Source organism: Sphaeramia orbicularis, chromosome 17 (assembly GCF_902148855.1).
Source record: "Sphaeramia orbicularis chromosome 17, fSphaOr1.1, whole genome shotgun sequence".
In the NCBI taxonomy this organism is placed as follows: Eukaryota; Metazoa; Chordata; class Actinopteri; order Kurtiformes; family Apogonidae; genus Sphaeramia; species Sphaeramia orbicularis.
The window spans coordinates 44,486,084-44,502,801 of record NC_043973.1 but is presented as its reverse complement, the minus strand read 5'-3'; the positions used below and the strand labels follow the sequence as shown (position 1 = coordinate 44,502,801).

The window sequence follows — 16,718 nt, the reverse complement described above, 5'->3', positions numbered from 1 at the left end:
AAAAAAAAAGGGAGTTTTGTAGTGGTGTGGATAGTTAGTGGGAGCAGTGGGTGGTGCTGGTGTAAGGGGTCACAGTGGGAGTAGCATGTTTGTAGACGCAGTGATGCTCATAGAGATTATACAGCCAGGGAATGGCTCGTGCTTCCTTTAAATTGATGATACTGTAGAGCGGGGGTGTCAAACTCATTTTAGTTCAGGGGCCACATTCAGCTAAATTTGATCTGAAGTGGGCCAAACCGGTAAAATAATAACAATAATCCTACTGTAATGGACGTTTCTGTGTCTGGCGCGTGTTTGTCCGATCGATGTCCCGATGTTGCAGCACAGGAGGGCGTTTGTACGGGTTTTCCTCAGCCTTCACAGGCCCGCTCACCGCCAAACTCGCCAAATGAATAGAAACATTACCTGACTATGTCCTAGGCATAATTTTATGTCCGTATTCAATTGTTGTGAGCTATGCTGGGCGATTTTAGCCTCTATGCTATGGTATAATGGCACCACAGGTACTATGCCGCTAGTGTATAAATAATGTCAACTCCAAACTTTTCTCTATGTTTTGGAGCAAAAAAAGTAAATTTACATTACTAGTGGCATTGTACCCGTGGTGCCATTGTACGATAGCGCCCTCCCGTGGTGCAACAGCAGCATTGTACCCATACGCCCTCCCGTGCTGCAACATCGATCACGCATCGATGGGACACAGGGCAAGGCCGAAACATGCATTATATAGTAGGATGAAAAGGCTTACATGTACCAACTATTCTTTCAAAAGATGTGGATGACATGAACAAACTGAAAAAATAAGTGTAATTTTAACAATATTCTGCCTCAGTTTATCATTTCCGCATGTACATTATAACTTACAGATCACAATGGATCTACAAACACGCAAAATATTTAATAACAGGCAGAATTTTGTTGAAATTGTACTTCTCTTAAGACATTTCAGGTTGTTCATATTTGCTCAGGCTTTTGCGAAATTGTACTTTGTTTTAGTGTAAATACATGAAAACATTTACATTTACAAAGAGAAACATTTGGAGTTGACGTTATTTGTATGTTATTATGATCGTATTTGACTGAATCCTGCCCACTTGAGATTGAATTGGTCTGAATGTGGAACCTGAACTAAAAGGATTGTTAATATCTTAGTGTAATTTTTGCATTTCACGAATTCATCTCCAGGGCCGGACTGGACCCTTTGGCAGGCTGGATTTGGCCCCCGGACCGCATGTTTGACACCTGTGCTGTAGGGAGAATCGGACTGCTCAGCTGTAGGAAACCTGGAAACAGCAAAAAACGAACAAAACAACACCATGTGCACACTGCCTGTGTATCTGTTCAGAGACGTTTCCACCGACATCGTACAACAGGGGGTTCAAATTCAGTTTAGTTCAGGGGTCATATTCAGCCCAATGTGATCTCAAATGGATCGGACCAGGAAAATAATAGCATAATAGCCTCTAAATAATGTCAGATTAAAGGAGTGATATTTAGGTTTTGGGGGTTTTTTTGGCTTTTTTTGTGGTCTACAGGGGTGTAAGAAAATATTGGTTCTGCAATATATCACGATATTTCACTTCATGATACTGTATCGATATAAAAAAATATATACCGTATCGATATTTGTAAGTATTTATTCAAATGCAGACATGGCGGAAAGTCATTTTTGTTTTTTGTTTTTCTTTTTTGTTTCTCATGCTCTTTTATTTTATATTCACATGGGTATTTTGCTCTGGTGTTTATATACTGCAAAAGTAGTACTGGGATATTGCAGGTCATACATATAGTGTTTTGAAATTGATAATGGCTACTTCAAGCATCCTAAAAGCACTTTTTACTGTCTGAAAGAGGCAGATATTAGTTTTTTTATTGGAATTGCCCAAAAATAATGTTCTAATGTTGTGATTTCTTTTCACAACTAATAGAATATGAACATTTAAGCAGGATCTTAAACTGTAATGTCTGTAAAACACCATTTATTTATTTATTTATTTGCATGTTTTTTGGACTGGTGAAGCCACATTAAAACTTTATTTATCCAAATGCTGCACTTTAAGTTTTTCTAGGAAATAATCTTTTAAAAAAAGAAACAAAACAAAAAATACCGCCTTGTTAACAGTATCGTGATATATTGTGATATATCGTATATAAACCGATCCATAAGACTGATCCTTCCCCTTTAAATTTTTGCGACACAGGCTACATCACGCATGCTGAACGTAATTCTAAAAGTAATGCGACAGACCTGTATATTGCTGCGTTTCCACTGCGTGGTACCGGCTCGACTCGACTTGGCTTGGCCTTTTTGCGTTTCCATTACGAAAAAGGACCTGGAATCTGGGACCCGGTACTAGTTTTTTGGTATCACCTTCGCCGAGGTTCCAAGCGATAGTAAACTGTGACGTATAACACTGCAGACCACTGATTGGTCAGACAGTTTTCTCTGTGACCCGCCGTTTTACAAAAAACAGATGTGGAAGTTGACAGTAAATATAGTGGTACAGTAATCCACTTGATAACAGCCCAAAACTACACCATGGTCGGTCGAGGAGATTCGGTCTTTGGTGGCCGACGTAAAAATTCAGACAAGACAACACGCAACGAGTGAGTTTATCAGCAACTCTCTGAGCAGACGACACGGAAATAACACGCTGCATCGCTATGACGTCCAAGTACTGTAAATTCAGTAGTATCCTGTAATGGAAACGGTCTCCAGGAATACCGAGTCAAGCCGAGCCGAGTGGAGTTGAGCTGGTTCCACATAGTGGAAATGCAGCATATGGAGGACATGGTGGGTTATATAGACCACTTCGGGGTCAACATCATGGTCGACGTCACCGCAGTCGCACATGCACTCTGGTGGAAGAAAAAAAACTGTATATCAACGGAGGTCAATTGAGAGATCGGAGAGAATAGAGAGAAAAGAGGAGGGAAAAGGTCTTGCTGTGCTGTAGGTTGTCAGAATAGAAGCGCTACAAAATGCAACCGTCACTTTTACCGAAGACTGTCGTTGAAGACACCCTTTGAGGCAAACATAGATCCTGATAGTTGAAGACCTTAAACGGATGAACTGTACTGAAGAAATCATCCAAAATTCTGGGCTCTGCATGTGCCAAGTGACTTATACTGTTGCGATGTACAACAGTAGTCGCTAACGCACCCGCGTGCATGATGATGTCACTCACGACCCCCCAGGAGAGTATCCCTCTATTGTCCTATTGTTAAAATTGTACTTATTTTTCTGAAGACATTTCAGATACTTCATATTCGTTCAGGTTATTCTCATGTTTTGTAAAAGGATCATTTGTAAAAGCAACGTAATATCATGACTTGCGTAAATATACACAGCACATTGTTAGCTTTCCGTGTGTTCACGCCGCATCAAATGCGACGCACTGAGAGTTAGCGTAATGTCAACCGGAGATCTTGGCGTAAATTGATACGCAATGAAATGGTGTTCAATAACACGTGAAAGGTGAAAAATGCATACGTATAGCGCACCAAATGCTAACGTGGTATCATGAATTGCGTACAGATAGCACACTATTTTTAATTGGTGTGTTATCTGTATGCATTATAAGCTTTCAGCATGTATAGTTACACAAAATAGTACACCATTACTGGGATTAGCAGTTAGGTTTAGGTTTAGGGTGAGCTATTAGTGCAATTAGCGAGATTGGTGGAAAGCACGATTAGCAGTTAGCAATTAGCAGCTAGCGCATTGACTCACGAAAGGATGAAAATACGCACGTATAGCCCACCAAATGCAATAAACTGGCGTCACATACAACACAGTTTCATGAAATCAGTCTCATAAAAGCACATTTTCATGCAAAAAGAGACAAATTTGGAGTCCTGATTATATATATATATATATATTGGTAATTATTCTATTATTTTACTGGGCTGGCCAACACGCAGTCAAATTGGACTGAATGTGCATTTTATAAATTCGTCCCACTGGCCCGATCGGACCCTTTGGCGGGCTGGTTTTGGCCCACGAGCCACGTGTTTGACCCCCCCTGTTGTAGAACATTAATGGTATAGCAATGATTACAGTGAGTATGACTGGAATAGTGGTTAGAAAAGGAAATAACAGTGGTGTACTGTATCTTTTAAACAGTCTTTTTTTTTTTTTTTTTTTTTACTTTTATAATAAGGCCGTTTTGAACACTCTTCATGTAGATATGCGATAATAAGTGGAGCTTCCAGTATGTACGTGTTCATGTATATGTGACCACCATCTACTGCGACTGTATAATGTGTGTATCCTCTGCCATATAACACAATTATTATCCATATAGACCACAATGCATGCAAAACATACATCAACAGCTGTGGATTTTGGTTGTTCTGCCTCAACACTTACTCATGTCATTCCAGAAAAGCAGATATAATCGGAGAAACACGACTGTTTTTTTTTTAGGATTCTCACTCCGTCAGGACTTCAACTCGTAAACTGCCATGTGACTAGTGACTCTCATCTGCTTTAAGAACACTGTGTAAAGCCCTAGTGTCCATAATCCGGCATGTTAGGCAGGTGCATGGTACTGCCAAGTGTGTCCAGCAGGTGCTCGCCTGACTGTCTATAACCGCATTTTCTACTCCTGGTGTCGGACAAATGAGAATAAATAACCGCTCATGGGAAAAAATGGAGTTTCCTGTGTTGTTGTAATTGTGTGTTTTCACCAGCAGGGGTCACTGCTGGAGAAAAAATTACATTTAGTTCAATACAAGTTAAAACTGTTGAAATATAATGATTACCTCCGCCAAGGAGGTTATGTTTTTGCCAGGGTTTGTTTGTCTGTCTGTTTGTTTGTCTGTCCGTTAGTGTGCAACATAACTCAAAAAGTTAGGGACAGATTTTGATGAAATTTTCAGGGTTTGTTGGAAATGGGATAAGGAAGAAATGATTAACTTTTGGGGGTGATCCGGAAGAAATCCTGGATTCTGGATCACTTTGAAATTTTCGTTAACATTGTGGTAAATGGGGCCAAAATTTTCGTTTCCCAATATCTCGCTTAATTATTGACCAAAACTCATGAAATTTAACTCAGGAACTGACAATGGGGTCCTCTATCACATTTCAAAGGCTGATCCGGATCTGATCCAGAAGGCGGATTTTATCTCAATTTATATAAAAAATGGGGGTGCCCTTACTTTTTGGCCTACTGTGCCTTTAATATTAAAGGTAGAAATTTCTGACAAGCGCCATCGTGTAGCTCAGTCAGTTCCGTATCGGGAGTATGCCACCGGATTTCATGTAGCTTTAATACTTAAGGAGCTAGATCCAGAAGAAAACCGCCATTACGAGAAATGTGATTTTGGTGAATAACTACTGAACTAATAAGGATATAATTATGAATCCAGTTCCTAATGGTATGTTTTCATGGTCAAGGAATCTTAAAATATAGGTAAAATAAATATGGGACTAATATTTATGGTGGAAATCACAATATGGGGGAATTGTGCAAATCTCATGCAATTTGACTCAGGGATTTACAATGGGGTGTTCTATCAAATGGCAAAGACTGATCCGGATCTTTCAAAAAGTTATGGACAGATTTGGATGAAAATTTCAGGAAATATTGATACTGGCACAAGGAACAAATGATTAAATTTTGGTGGTGATGGGGGGGGGGCACTGATCTGCCTTGGCTGAGGTCTGCGCTCTCAGAGTGCTTTTCTAGTTTTTTTTTTTTTTTTTTTTTTTTTGGAAGTTGTCTTGTTCGGCATCATAACAGCAGAATGGTAGTCTGGCTGCCTTTTTGTGTTGAACAAATTTGCTTTGCCGAGGGAAACTTCATTAAGTATATGAGGCTTCCCTTGATATTCTGCTGTCTTTATTTTGAGTTTCATTGAATTATATTTCAATGCCGGACCTGACATGAAGAAACAGGAGGGAGGAGAAGAAAGGGGGAGAAGAGAAGGAAAGAGTGAAGGGGGGAGAAAAAGGAAGAAGAAGGTGGTGGCGAAAACCCTCACAAGAAAATATTAACAATACTAACGTCTAAGAAAGATAAAGAGGGGAAAAAAATGCAATAAAATGAAATAAAATAAGTATTTGAATGTCCTTTGTCTCAGGAGGATATAGTGAATTTAAACCCATACAAATCCATTTAACACATTAAGATTTATTGTTAACATAAATAACCGTTTATGGGAAAAAATTTTTTAAAAAAGTGGAGTTTCCTGTGTTGTAATTATGCAACTTCACCAACAGGGGTCATTGTTGGAAAATAATTACATTTAGATTAATAGAAGTTAAAACTGTTAAAATATAATACATTTAAACCAGTACAAATCAGTTTAACACTCTAAGATTCATTATTAACATAAATAACCGCTCATGGGGAAAAAAAAAAAAAAAAAAAAGTGGAGTTTCCAGTATTGTTGTAATTGTGTGACTTCACCACCAGGGGTCACTGTTGGGAAAAAAATTACATTTAGTTTAATAGAAGTAAAAACTGTTAAGATATCCTCCTGAGATGCAGAAATAGGGATTTAAAAAAAATTTTTTTTTCCTTTTTCACATCAAACAATTGTCTTGATTAGAAACTACATAATGCAACAGTTTGTTCAGGTACATTTTGAACCCTTTCATGCATGAATTATGAGAACCTTAATCAAAATTGTTTCCTGAGTGTTTTTATTCCTCTTTAGGCATGAAAAAAACAATGTGATTGAAAATTTTCTTATGAAAAAAAAAAAAAAAAAAAAGATAAATAAATAAAATAAAAATAATTTTTAACCCTTTCATGCACGAATTATGACGACCTTAATCAAGATTTTTTTTTTCCTGAGTGTTTTTATTCCTCTTTAGGCATGAAAAAAACAATAAGATTGAAAATTTTCTTATGAAAAATAAATACATTTTAAAAAAGTAAAAAAATATATATATATACATTTAAAAAAAAAAAAAAATAGTAATAATAATTAAAAAAATTCTTAGGAACCTATTTTTCATGAAGTTGCAAAAATGTCCACTCAGCTGGACACCATGCATTTAATTTTTGAAGCAAAGAAACATGCATTTACTGATAATTGCGTGAAAACTATAACTATTACACTCAGGGGAGATCTACACAATGTTACCAATTCATGTCAGAAATGATATGTAATGTCTTAAAACTTTAATAAAGATATGTGTTAAAAAAAAAAAAAAAAAACATGAATATACAAGAGAACAGCTGTAGAATAAGTGTCCACTGTAGTGACCAGTATACATGAAAGGGTTAAAATGTAAAAAAAAATACATTAAAAAAAAAAAAAAGAAAAAAATTTGTTATTGAACCTATTTTTCATAAAGTGGCAAAAATGTGCACTCAGCTGGACACCATACGTTTAATTTTTGATGCACAGAAACGTGTTTACTGATAAATTGTGTAAAAACTATGGAGAGGGTTTGTGATTCTGGGGGTTTATGCTCAGGAGAGATCTACATAACGATGCCAATTCATGTCAGAAAAGATATGGAGTGTCTTAAAACTTTAGTAAAGATATGTGAAGAAAAAAAAAAAAAAAAAAAGAACAACAAAAATCCATGAATATACAAGAGAACAGCTGTAGAATAACTGTCCACTGGAGTGACCACTGTGCATGAAAGGGTTAAAATATTTTTGATTGAATGATTGATTAATTGATTGATTTATTTATATATTAATGGAATGTCCTTTGTCTCAGGAGGATATAGTGAATTTAAACCAGTATTAATCAGTTTAACACACTAAAATTCACTATTAACATATATTACCACTCATGGGGGAAAACAGCGGAGTTTCCTGTGTTGTTGTAATTGTGTGACTTCACCAGCAGGGGTCAATGTTGGAAAATAATTACATTTAGTTTAATAGAATTTAAAACTGTTAAAATATTGTGAATTTTAACCCGTACAAATCAGTTTAACACACTTATATTCATTATCAACAGTTGTAAATGTACTTTTTTTAAAAAATAATATAATGGGATATTTTAGTGTTTCCCCATTTGTTTTCCTACTTTCTTAGTGAATTCTTTTACTTTATGTGTTTATAATAAGTTTATGTGTTTACAATAAGTGCAGCGTTTATGCGTATGATAGTCTCAAAAGGACTGTGTTTATAATGCTCCTTTGTGTGTCTGTGTGTTGCTGATTATGCAAATAATCATTAGACAATTGTACCAGGAAGTTTAGGTAAGAAAGAAAAATCCCCTGCCAGTTTTTCTAAGTTCCTCATTCTGGAGGCTGAGTGTAACAGTCCACTCAGTCAAAGCTAAACACCTAAACTCCGCCAGTCTGTCAGCGTTCTGATGAAACACACACAAAAGACACCTCAGGAATCTGCTCCGTAGTGGAATAACTGTTCCCTTGACCTGGAATATACGGCACGTTTAGAGAGGTAAGAGCAAACCCATGTCAGATGTCAATGAAATCAGTGAAATCCGAGAAGTGGATGTGGTCATACTCGCATAGTCATAAGGAGATGAAATATACGGAATTAGGTGTTAATTTCCTGTTTTTTTTTTCTTAAATACTCCAGATTTATGTACATTTATTAACTACTTTGTTCCGTCTATTACACAGGAAAAATTACTGAGCATTTTTTCAAAATAATTTTCCTCAAAAAGAGTAAATTTGACTCTGTATTGAGTTTGGAGAGTTCTACCCAAAGAGTAACTTTCACTCTTTTTAGAGAGGGACCAAATGTAATCTGAGTAACTTTAAAAAAAAAAATAGATAAAATTATTGTATTTGCTGCTGCCAATTTTGGCCAGGACTCCCTTGGAAAAGAGGTTCTTAATCTCAATGAAGATATGGGATTTTTTTTCCTGGTTAAATAAAAAGAAATAATAATAATAATAATAATAATAATAATAATAATAATAATAATAATAATAATAATAATAATAATAATGGGAGATGCACAGGAAATTTACTCAAATTGAAAAAAAATTTCCTCTGTGTATCTCCCACTACAAGATTTTGGTTTTTATTCTCATTCTCATTATTTGTTTTTATTTAACCAGGAAGAAAATCTAATCATTTGACAATAAATAGTGAGTAAAAATAACATTTACATTAAGAAAAACAATACAATACAGATTTACTTCATGACCTGACATTAATAAGTGCCTCATTTTCTTGTCATTTTGTATTAAATCATCAGTTGAACCTGTTTTATCTACATGTCAGTTCATATATAAAGTAGTTTCTGAGAAACTTATAACTATGTTGTATTTGCTGCTGCCTGTCTTGGCCAGGACTCCCTTGTAAAAGAGGTTTTTAATCTGAATTAAGATTTAAAAGAAAAAAATATGATACTAATAAAAAGAAAAATCCTGTGGTAGGAGATACACAAGAAATTTGCCTGAGTAAAATTTACTCAAATTGACAAAAATTTTCCTCTGTGTATCTCCCACCACAAGATTTTTCTTTTTATTATTATTATCATTATTTTTTTATTTAACCAGGAAGAAAATCCAAGCATTTGACAATAAATAGTGAGTAAAAATAACATTTACATTAAGAAAAACAATACAATACAGATGTACTTCATTACCTGTCATTGATAAGTGCGTCATTCTCTTGTCATTTTGTAATAAATCAACAAGTTAACTTGTTTTATCTACATGTCAGTACATATATAAAGTAGTTTCTGAGTAACTTATAACTATGTTGTATTTGCTGCTGCCTATCTTGGCCAGGACTCCCTTGTAAAAGAGGTTTTTAATCTCAATTAAGATTTAGGAGAAAAAATTATGATACTAATAAAAAGAAAAATCCTGTAGTGGGAGATACACAGTAAAATTGACTCAAATTGAAGAAAATTTTACCCTACACTACAGGATTTTTCTTTTTATTATTATTATCATTATTTTTTTTTTTAAATTTAACCAGAGAACTTCTTTTACAAGGGAGTCCTGGCCAAAATAGTTAGCTGCAAATACAACATAGTTACAAGTTAAAACATATAACCAACACATTTGACAATAAATATTTAGTAAAAATAACATCTACATTAAGAAAAACAATACCAGACAGATTTACTTCATTACCTGGCATTAATAAGAGCCTCATTCTCTTGTCATTTTGTAATAAATCATCAGCTGAACCTGTTTTATTGACATTTCAGTACATATATAAAGCAGTTTCACTCCAGCTCTACTGTGTACTAGCTTCTCTTTCCCTGTCGTCTCCTTTCGTTTCCAAACTGTGGATCGACCCACGGCCAAAGGAGGAAGTTTTCACATTGGTCAGAGCAGAGCATTGTGATTGTGTGCTGGCTCTGAATCTGTTTAGACCCTCGGTTTCCGGCTGTTTGCTGACTGTCAAGTTAAAAATATAACAGAGTCACTGAACCAACAAAGCATATCATAGCAGAAGGACGAGGTTTCCTGCTACACCTGCGCTTCAGTGTGCGTTTAGTTGCTTTTCTTGACCTGCCCTATGCTATTTTATCTTTGTTTGGTCAAGTTAAACACACAGGTGTGTCTCCTTGGGTTTTTTTTTTTTTTTTTTTTTTTTTTGGTTGGGGTTTCACCTGACTCTTGTCTAAACAATCCGAAATTCCAGATCACATCCGTCTAGTCCAGTCCATGAAACCTGACACTGTGGTAGACAATGGGAGTTATAAAGCTGTGGTATTTTGACCCTCAAAGACACATGCACATATGACTTTAACTCCTAGAGACCCAAACATCCACTGGCAACCAAAACCATCTACTGATCTAAACTGTTTAATACCTGTTGATCCACTAATCCTATCAATACATGTAAATAATTGGTGTAAAATACAGTTTTTCATCTTTTCATGGTCATCAGATATGACCCATTTGGACGCTCAGAGGCTCCGTAGTTACCATGGAAACACCGTTATCTTCAACAACATTGATTCAGCAGTAAAACCCATGGAGTTGGATCAATGACAGTCAATATAGACGCTTGTTTTTATGTTCAGTTAATGATATATTTTGCTGAAAAAGTCCAATTTTCTTGTGATTTACATGTAACTGAGGCTATTCAAAGTGTAAATTAGATAGAATTAAATAGAATTGTTTGTTCACTTAACCTTCAAAGACCTAAACATCCACCTGTGACCAAAAATATCTACTCATCTAAATTGTTTAATACCTGTTGAGCCACTAATCCTATCAATACATGTAAATAATTGGTGTAAAGTATAGTTTGTCATCTTTTCATGGTCATCAGATATGACCCATTTGGACGTTCAGAGGCTCCGTAGTTCCCATGGAAACACTGTCATCCTCAACAACATTGATTCACCTGTAAAATCCATGGAGTTGGATCAATGACAGTCAATGTAGATGCTTGTTTTATGTTCAGTTAATGATATATTTTGCTGAAAAAGTCCAATTTTCTTGTGATTTACATGTAACTGAGGTTAAAGTGAAGTCATATTCAAAATAAATAACATAGAAAAGTGTTTTCCGGACTTTTGCAGATTCTATCAATGTAAAATCACATCCTCCTTCCGTATAGACCATTTTTTAGGCTTTAATTTGATAATTTTAAGGGTAAAAACATTAATGTTTCGACGAATATGTAAAGAGGCAACTATACAAAGTACAAATTTCATAGAATTGTTTGTTCACTTAACCTTCAAAGACCTAAACATCCACCTGTGACCAAAAATATCTACTCATCTAAACTGTTTAATACCTGTTGATCCACTAATTCTATTAATACATGTAAATAATTGGTGTAAAATACAGTTTGTCATCTTTTCATGGTCATCAGATATGACCCATTTGGACGTTCAGAGGCTCCGTAGTTACCATGGAAACACCGTTATCTTCAACAACATTGATTCAGCAGTAAAACCCATGGAGTTGGATCAATGACAGTCAATGTAGACGCTTGTTTTTATGTTCAATTAATGATATATTTTGCTGAAAAAGTCCAATTTTCTTGTGATTTACATGTAACTGAGGCTATTCAAAGTGTAAATTAGATAGAATTAAATAGAATTGTTTGTTCACTTAACCTTCAAAGACCTAAACATCCACCTGTGACCAAAAATATCTACTCATCTAAATTGTTTAATACCTGTTGAGCCACTAATCCTATCAATACATGTAAATAATTGGTGTAAAGTATAGTTTTTCATCTTTTCATGGTCATCAGATATGACCCATTTGGACGTTCAGAGGCTCCGTAGTTACCATGGAAACACTGTCATCCTCAACAACACTGATTCATCTGTAAAATCCATGGAGTTGGATCAATGACAGTCAATGTAGATGCTTGTTTTATGTTCAGTTAATGATATATTTTGCTGAAAAAGTCCAATTTTCTTGTGATTTACATGTAACTGAGGTTAAAGTGAAGTCATATTCAAAATAAATAACATAGAAAAGTGTTTTCCGGACTTTTGCAGATTCTATCAATGTAAAATCACATCCTCCTTCCGTATAGACCATTTTTTGGGCTTTATTTTGATCATTTTAAGGGTAAAAACATTAATGTTTTGACGAAAACGTACAGAGGCAACTACAAAGTGTAAATTTCATAGAATTGTTTGTTCACTTAACCTTCAAAGACCTAAACATCCACCAGTGACCAAAAAACTCTACTGATCTAAACTGTTTAATACCTGTTGATCCACTAATCCTATCAATACATGTAAATAATTGGTGTAAAGTATAGTTTTTCATCTTTTCATGGTCATCAGATATGACCCATTTGGACGTTCAGAGGCTCCGTAGTTACCATGGAAACACCATCATCTTCAACAACATTGATTCAGCAGTAAAACCCATGGAGTTGGATCAATGACAGTCATTGTTGACGCCTGTTTTACATTCAGTTAATGATATATTTTGCTGAAAAAGTCCAATTTTCTTGGGATTTACATGTAACTGAGGTTAAAGTGAAGTCATATTCAAAATAAATAACATAGAAAAGTGTTTTCCGGACTTTTGCAGATTCTATCAATGCAAAATCACATTCTCCTTCCATATAGACTGTTGTTTTGTTTGTTTTTTTGCTTTTTTTGTTTATTGTAATTGTAAAAGAGCATTCATGTTTTGACATATATGTACAGAGGCAACTATACAAACTGTCAATTTCATAGAATTTTTTGTTCACTTAACCCTCAAAGACCTAAACATCCACCAGTGACCAAAAATATCTACTGATCTAAACTGTTTAATACCTGTTGATCCTCTAATCCTATCAATACATGTAAATAATTGGTGTAAAGTATAGTTTTTCATCTTTTCATGGTCATCAGATATGACCCATTTGGATGCTCAGAGGCTCCGTAGTTACCATGGAAACACTGTCATCCTCAACAACATTGATTCACCAGTGAAACCCATGGAGTTGGATCAATGACAGTGGATGGAAATTCTTGGTTTATGTTCAGTTAATGATATATTTGAGTGAAAAAGTCACTTTTTCTTCAGTTTTTTCTGCTTTTGTTATAATAACCCCCAACTTTAATCTGAGTTTAAACGTACATCTACATGATCAGTGAATAAAATACAGAAAAATTCACGATTTTCACTGAAACAATGCAAAATACAGTGGATAATATTATAATAAATGGAGAATAATCACTTAAGAAAGCTCAAATAGAGAGAAAAATTCATTTGGGAAGTGCCATAAAAGTAACACTGGGTCTTTATGGGTTAATTTTTAATTTAATTTACTCATTCTCAATAAGAAAATATGGGAAATATGTGTATAAACCTAATCTACATGATCAGTAAATTAAATGCAGGAAAATACCTGATTTATACTGATAAAATACAAAACACAGAGGACAACATTCTAAATAAAAAGTGATAAATAACACTGGTCAACAGCAAATTTATTGTTTAAGTTTTTTGAGCTGATTTAGGATAATTTTGGTGTGCTGAATCCAAAAATCACATTAATTTTGCTCAATCAGGTTAACTTTCTGAACTATGCTACATATTGGCTTTTTAACATTTTTGCTTACATTTATGGGCATTTTCACATCATATGAGACAAAATTCTCTCATATTTCTTGCAATAAACGAGTTCTGAAGATTTGACTTTTGCCAATTTATGATTAATGTTTTTTTTATTATTACAGGTGAATGAAATGGCTTCAACTACAAGATCTTGCAAAAATAAGTCTGACGTATTCTGCTACAGTTTGTAACACTTAATAAATACATCCTGTTAGAAAATTATTTTTTTTTCTCTTAAAAACCTATTTTGGCTGAGAACTATATAAAAAAAATCAACTGATAAAGTCACAAAAATGTAATCAATTTTGTGAGAAGATCAAATTTTTCAAAATCAAATTAGCAAAAAAACTTGACCTGATTGAGAAAAACAGATGTCATTTTTGGATTTAGCGGTGCAGCAAAATGGTCCTAATTCAGTTGAAAAAACCTAGACAACTTGCAAAAAACATTTTTTTGTAACCTAGTGTTATTTAAGAAAGGTTAAATATTGAGAAAATTTCATTTGGGAACTGACATTAAAGTAGCTCTGGGTCGTTATGGGATAAAGAAGCGGACTCCTCTTGGTAAAACAGACCATAACTACTGTAACTGTAAATCAGGATAGGTGATAAAAACAAATGTAAAAGTGAGGAAAAGCTGTAAAATAATTTCAAACGGGTCCAAAGTTTAAAAGTGTGTCAGGAATCTAACAGGACTGAATGTGAACGTCAGCAGGACTGAGTGTTTACAGTAGGTGTGTGTGTGTGTGTGTGTGTGTGTGTGTGTGTGTGTGTGTGTGTGTGTGTGTGTGTGTGTGTGTGTGTGTGATGTTATGTCATGGCGTAGAACCTGAACAATCATAAAACACATGTGACAAAGCGCTGTCAGTGCTGATAGTGATGAATATGGTTGGTTTTATTATTTCCTTAAACCTGTAATACAGAGCAGACAGTAGCCACTTGTACACAGAGATCCCGGAAAAAAAGGTGACATGTTGATCCCACCTTTTTTTTTCACTATTGACTGATTTCCACAGTCAAACCAAAGGAGAAACAGAGGTGAGACAGGCTGGACTTTTACACAGCGGACCTGTGCTCCGGAATCAATGAGGCAGTGATGCACCGTATAGTGCAGTGTTTTTCAGCCTTGGGGTCGGGAGCCCACATGGGGTCGCCTGGAATTGAAATGGGGTCGCCTGAAATTTCTAGTAATTGATTTAAAACAAACAAAACAAAACAAAAATTATTAATAAAAATCTATGGTGAGTTGACAGAGAAAAGCCCAATCCATAAAAGACATGACAAACTGAAGCTGAAACTGAAGCACTGTGGTTCTGTTTATCTGTCAAATGTTCATTGTGGTCGGTTTCAGATGCTGCAGCTCTTTCGTAATTCATAGTTTGAGTTCTTGTTTGTTCAGTATTAATTGTCAGCCTCGTAAATCCAAGCTGGACGGAAAAAATAAAAATAAAAATTCTCCCTTTGTGCAGTAATCTACACCTGGATTTACTGCCTCCATCCATAATAAAATTCATTATATAGACTAAATGTCATCTAAAATTAATTTTTATTAGCACACATAGTATAGCAAACTATTACATGATCAAAAACAAATTAATTTTAGCAAAAAAAAAAAAAAGTCTCCATTCTGAATGTCTGGGGTCGCCAGAAATTTGTGATGTTAAAATGGGGTCATGAGACAAAAAAGGTCGGAAACTTCTGATGTGGACTGTTTACTGTAAGGGCAACTTATTTGATGTAAGCAGGTGTTTGAAGAAAGGGGCAGGTTTTGTAAGTTTTCTTTGTCCTGCTTCTTTCCAGTCATTTAAATTGGAATGAATAAATGAAATGAAATACTTACAGTGTTGCACTGTTTTTCAGCCTTGGGGTCGGGAGCCCACGTGGGGTCACCTGGAATTCAAATGGGGACGCCTGAAATTTCTTGTAATTGATTTAAAAAAAAAAAAAAAAAAAAAAGAAAATTATTCATAAAAATATATGGTGAGTTGACAGAGACAAGCCCAATCCATAAAAGACATGACAAACTGTGAGTCTGAAACTGAAGCACTGTGGTTCTGTTTATCTGTCAAATGTTCATTGTGGTCGGTTTCAGATGCTGCAGCTCTTTCATAATTCATACAGAAAAATTCATGATTTTCACTGAAACAATGCAAAATATAGTGGATAATATATAATAAATGGAGAAAAATCACTTAAGAAAAGTTAAATAGAGAGTAAAATTCATTTGGGAAGTGCCATAAAAGTAGCACTGGGTCTTTATGGGTTAATTTTTAATTTAATTTACTCATTCTCAACAAGAAAATACGGGAAATATGTGTATAAGCCTTAATCTACATGATTTCTGTAGTGAACGTGGAAACACCGTCATCTTCTACAACATGGATTCACCAGTAAAACCCATGGAGTTGGATCAATGACAGTGGATGGAGACACAGGGTTTATGTTCAGTTAATGAGAGATTGGAATAAAAAAAAAAAATCACTTTTTCTTCATTTTTTTTCTGTTTTGATAAAATAACCTTTGAATTTACTCTGAGCTTTTATGAACATCCACATGATTAGTCAATTAAACATAGAAAAATAGATGATTTTCACTGGAAAAAAATGCAAAATTCAGAGGATAATATTATAGTAAATGATGGAAATTCACTTAGAAAAGGCTAAATAAAGAGAAAAAATCATTTGGGAACTGACAAAAGTAGCACTGGGTGTTTATGGGTTAATTCAGTTTCAGTTGAAGGGTTTGGGCAGTAACTTTACCTGGAATAAAGTCTAA

At 34.8% G+C, this 16,718-nt stretch overlaps 1 protein-coding gene across 2 annotated transcripts in view; it reads left to right on the top strand.

Annotated features, from left to right (window-relative positions):
• The first annotated feature begins 8,235 nt into the window (after window positions 1-8,235).
• The window catches only part of lyn (LYN proto-oncogene, Src family tyrosine kinase), a 40,261-nt gene continuing 31,778 nt past the window's right edge, over window positions 8,236-16,718 (top strand). For both annotated transcript variants that reach the window (XM_030161126.1, XM_030161125.1), the window contains exon 1: window positions 8,236-8,381. The gene's annotated coding sequence lies outside the window, so the exon portion shown is untranslated. The remainder of the gene's footprint in view (window positions 8,382-16,718) is intronic.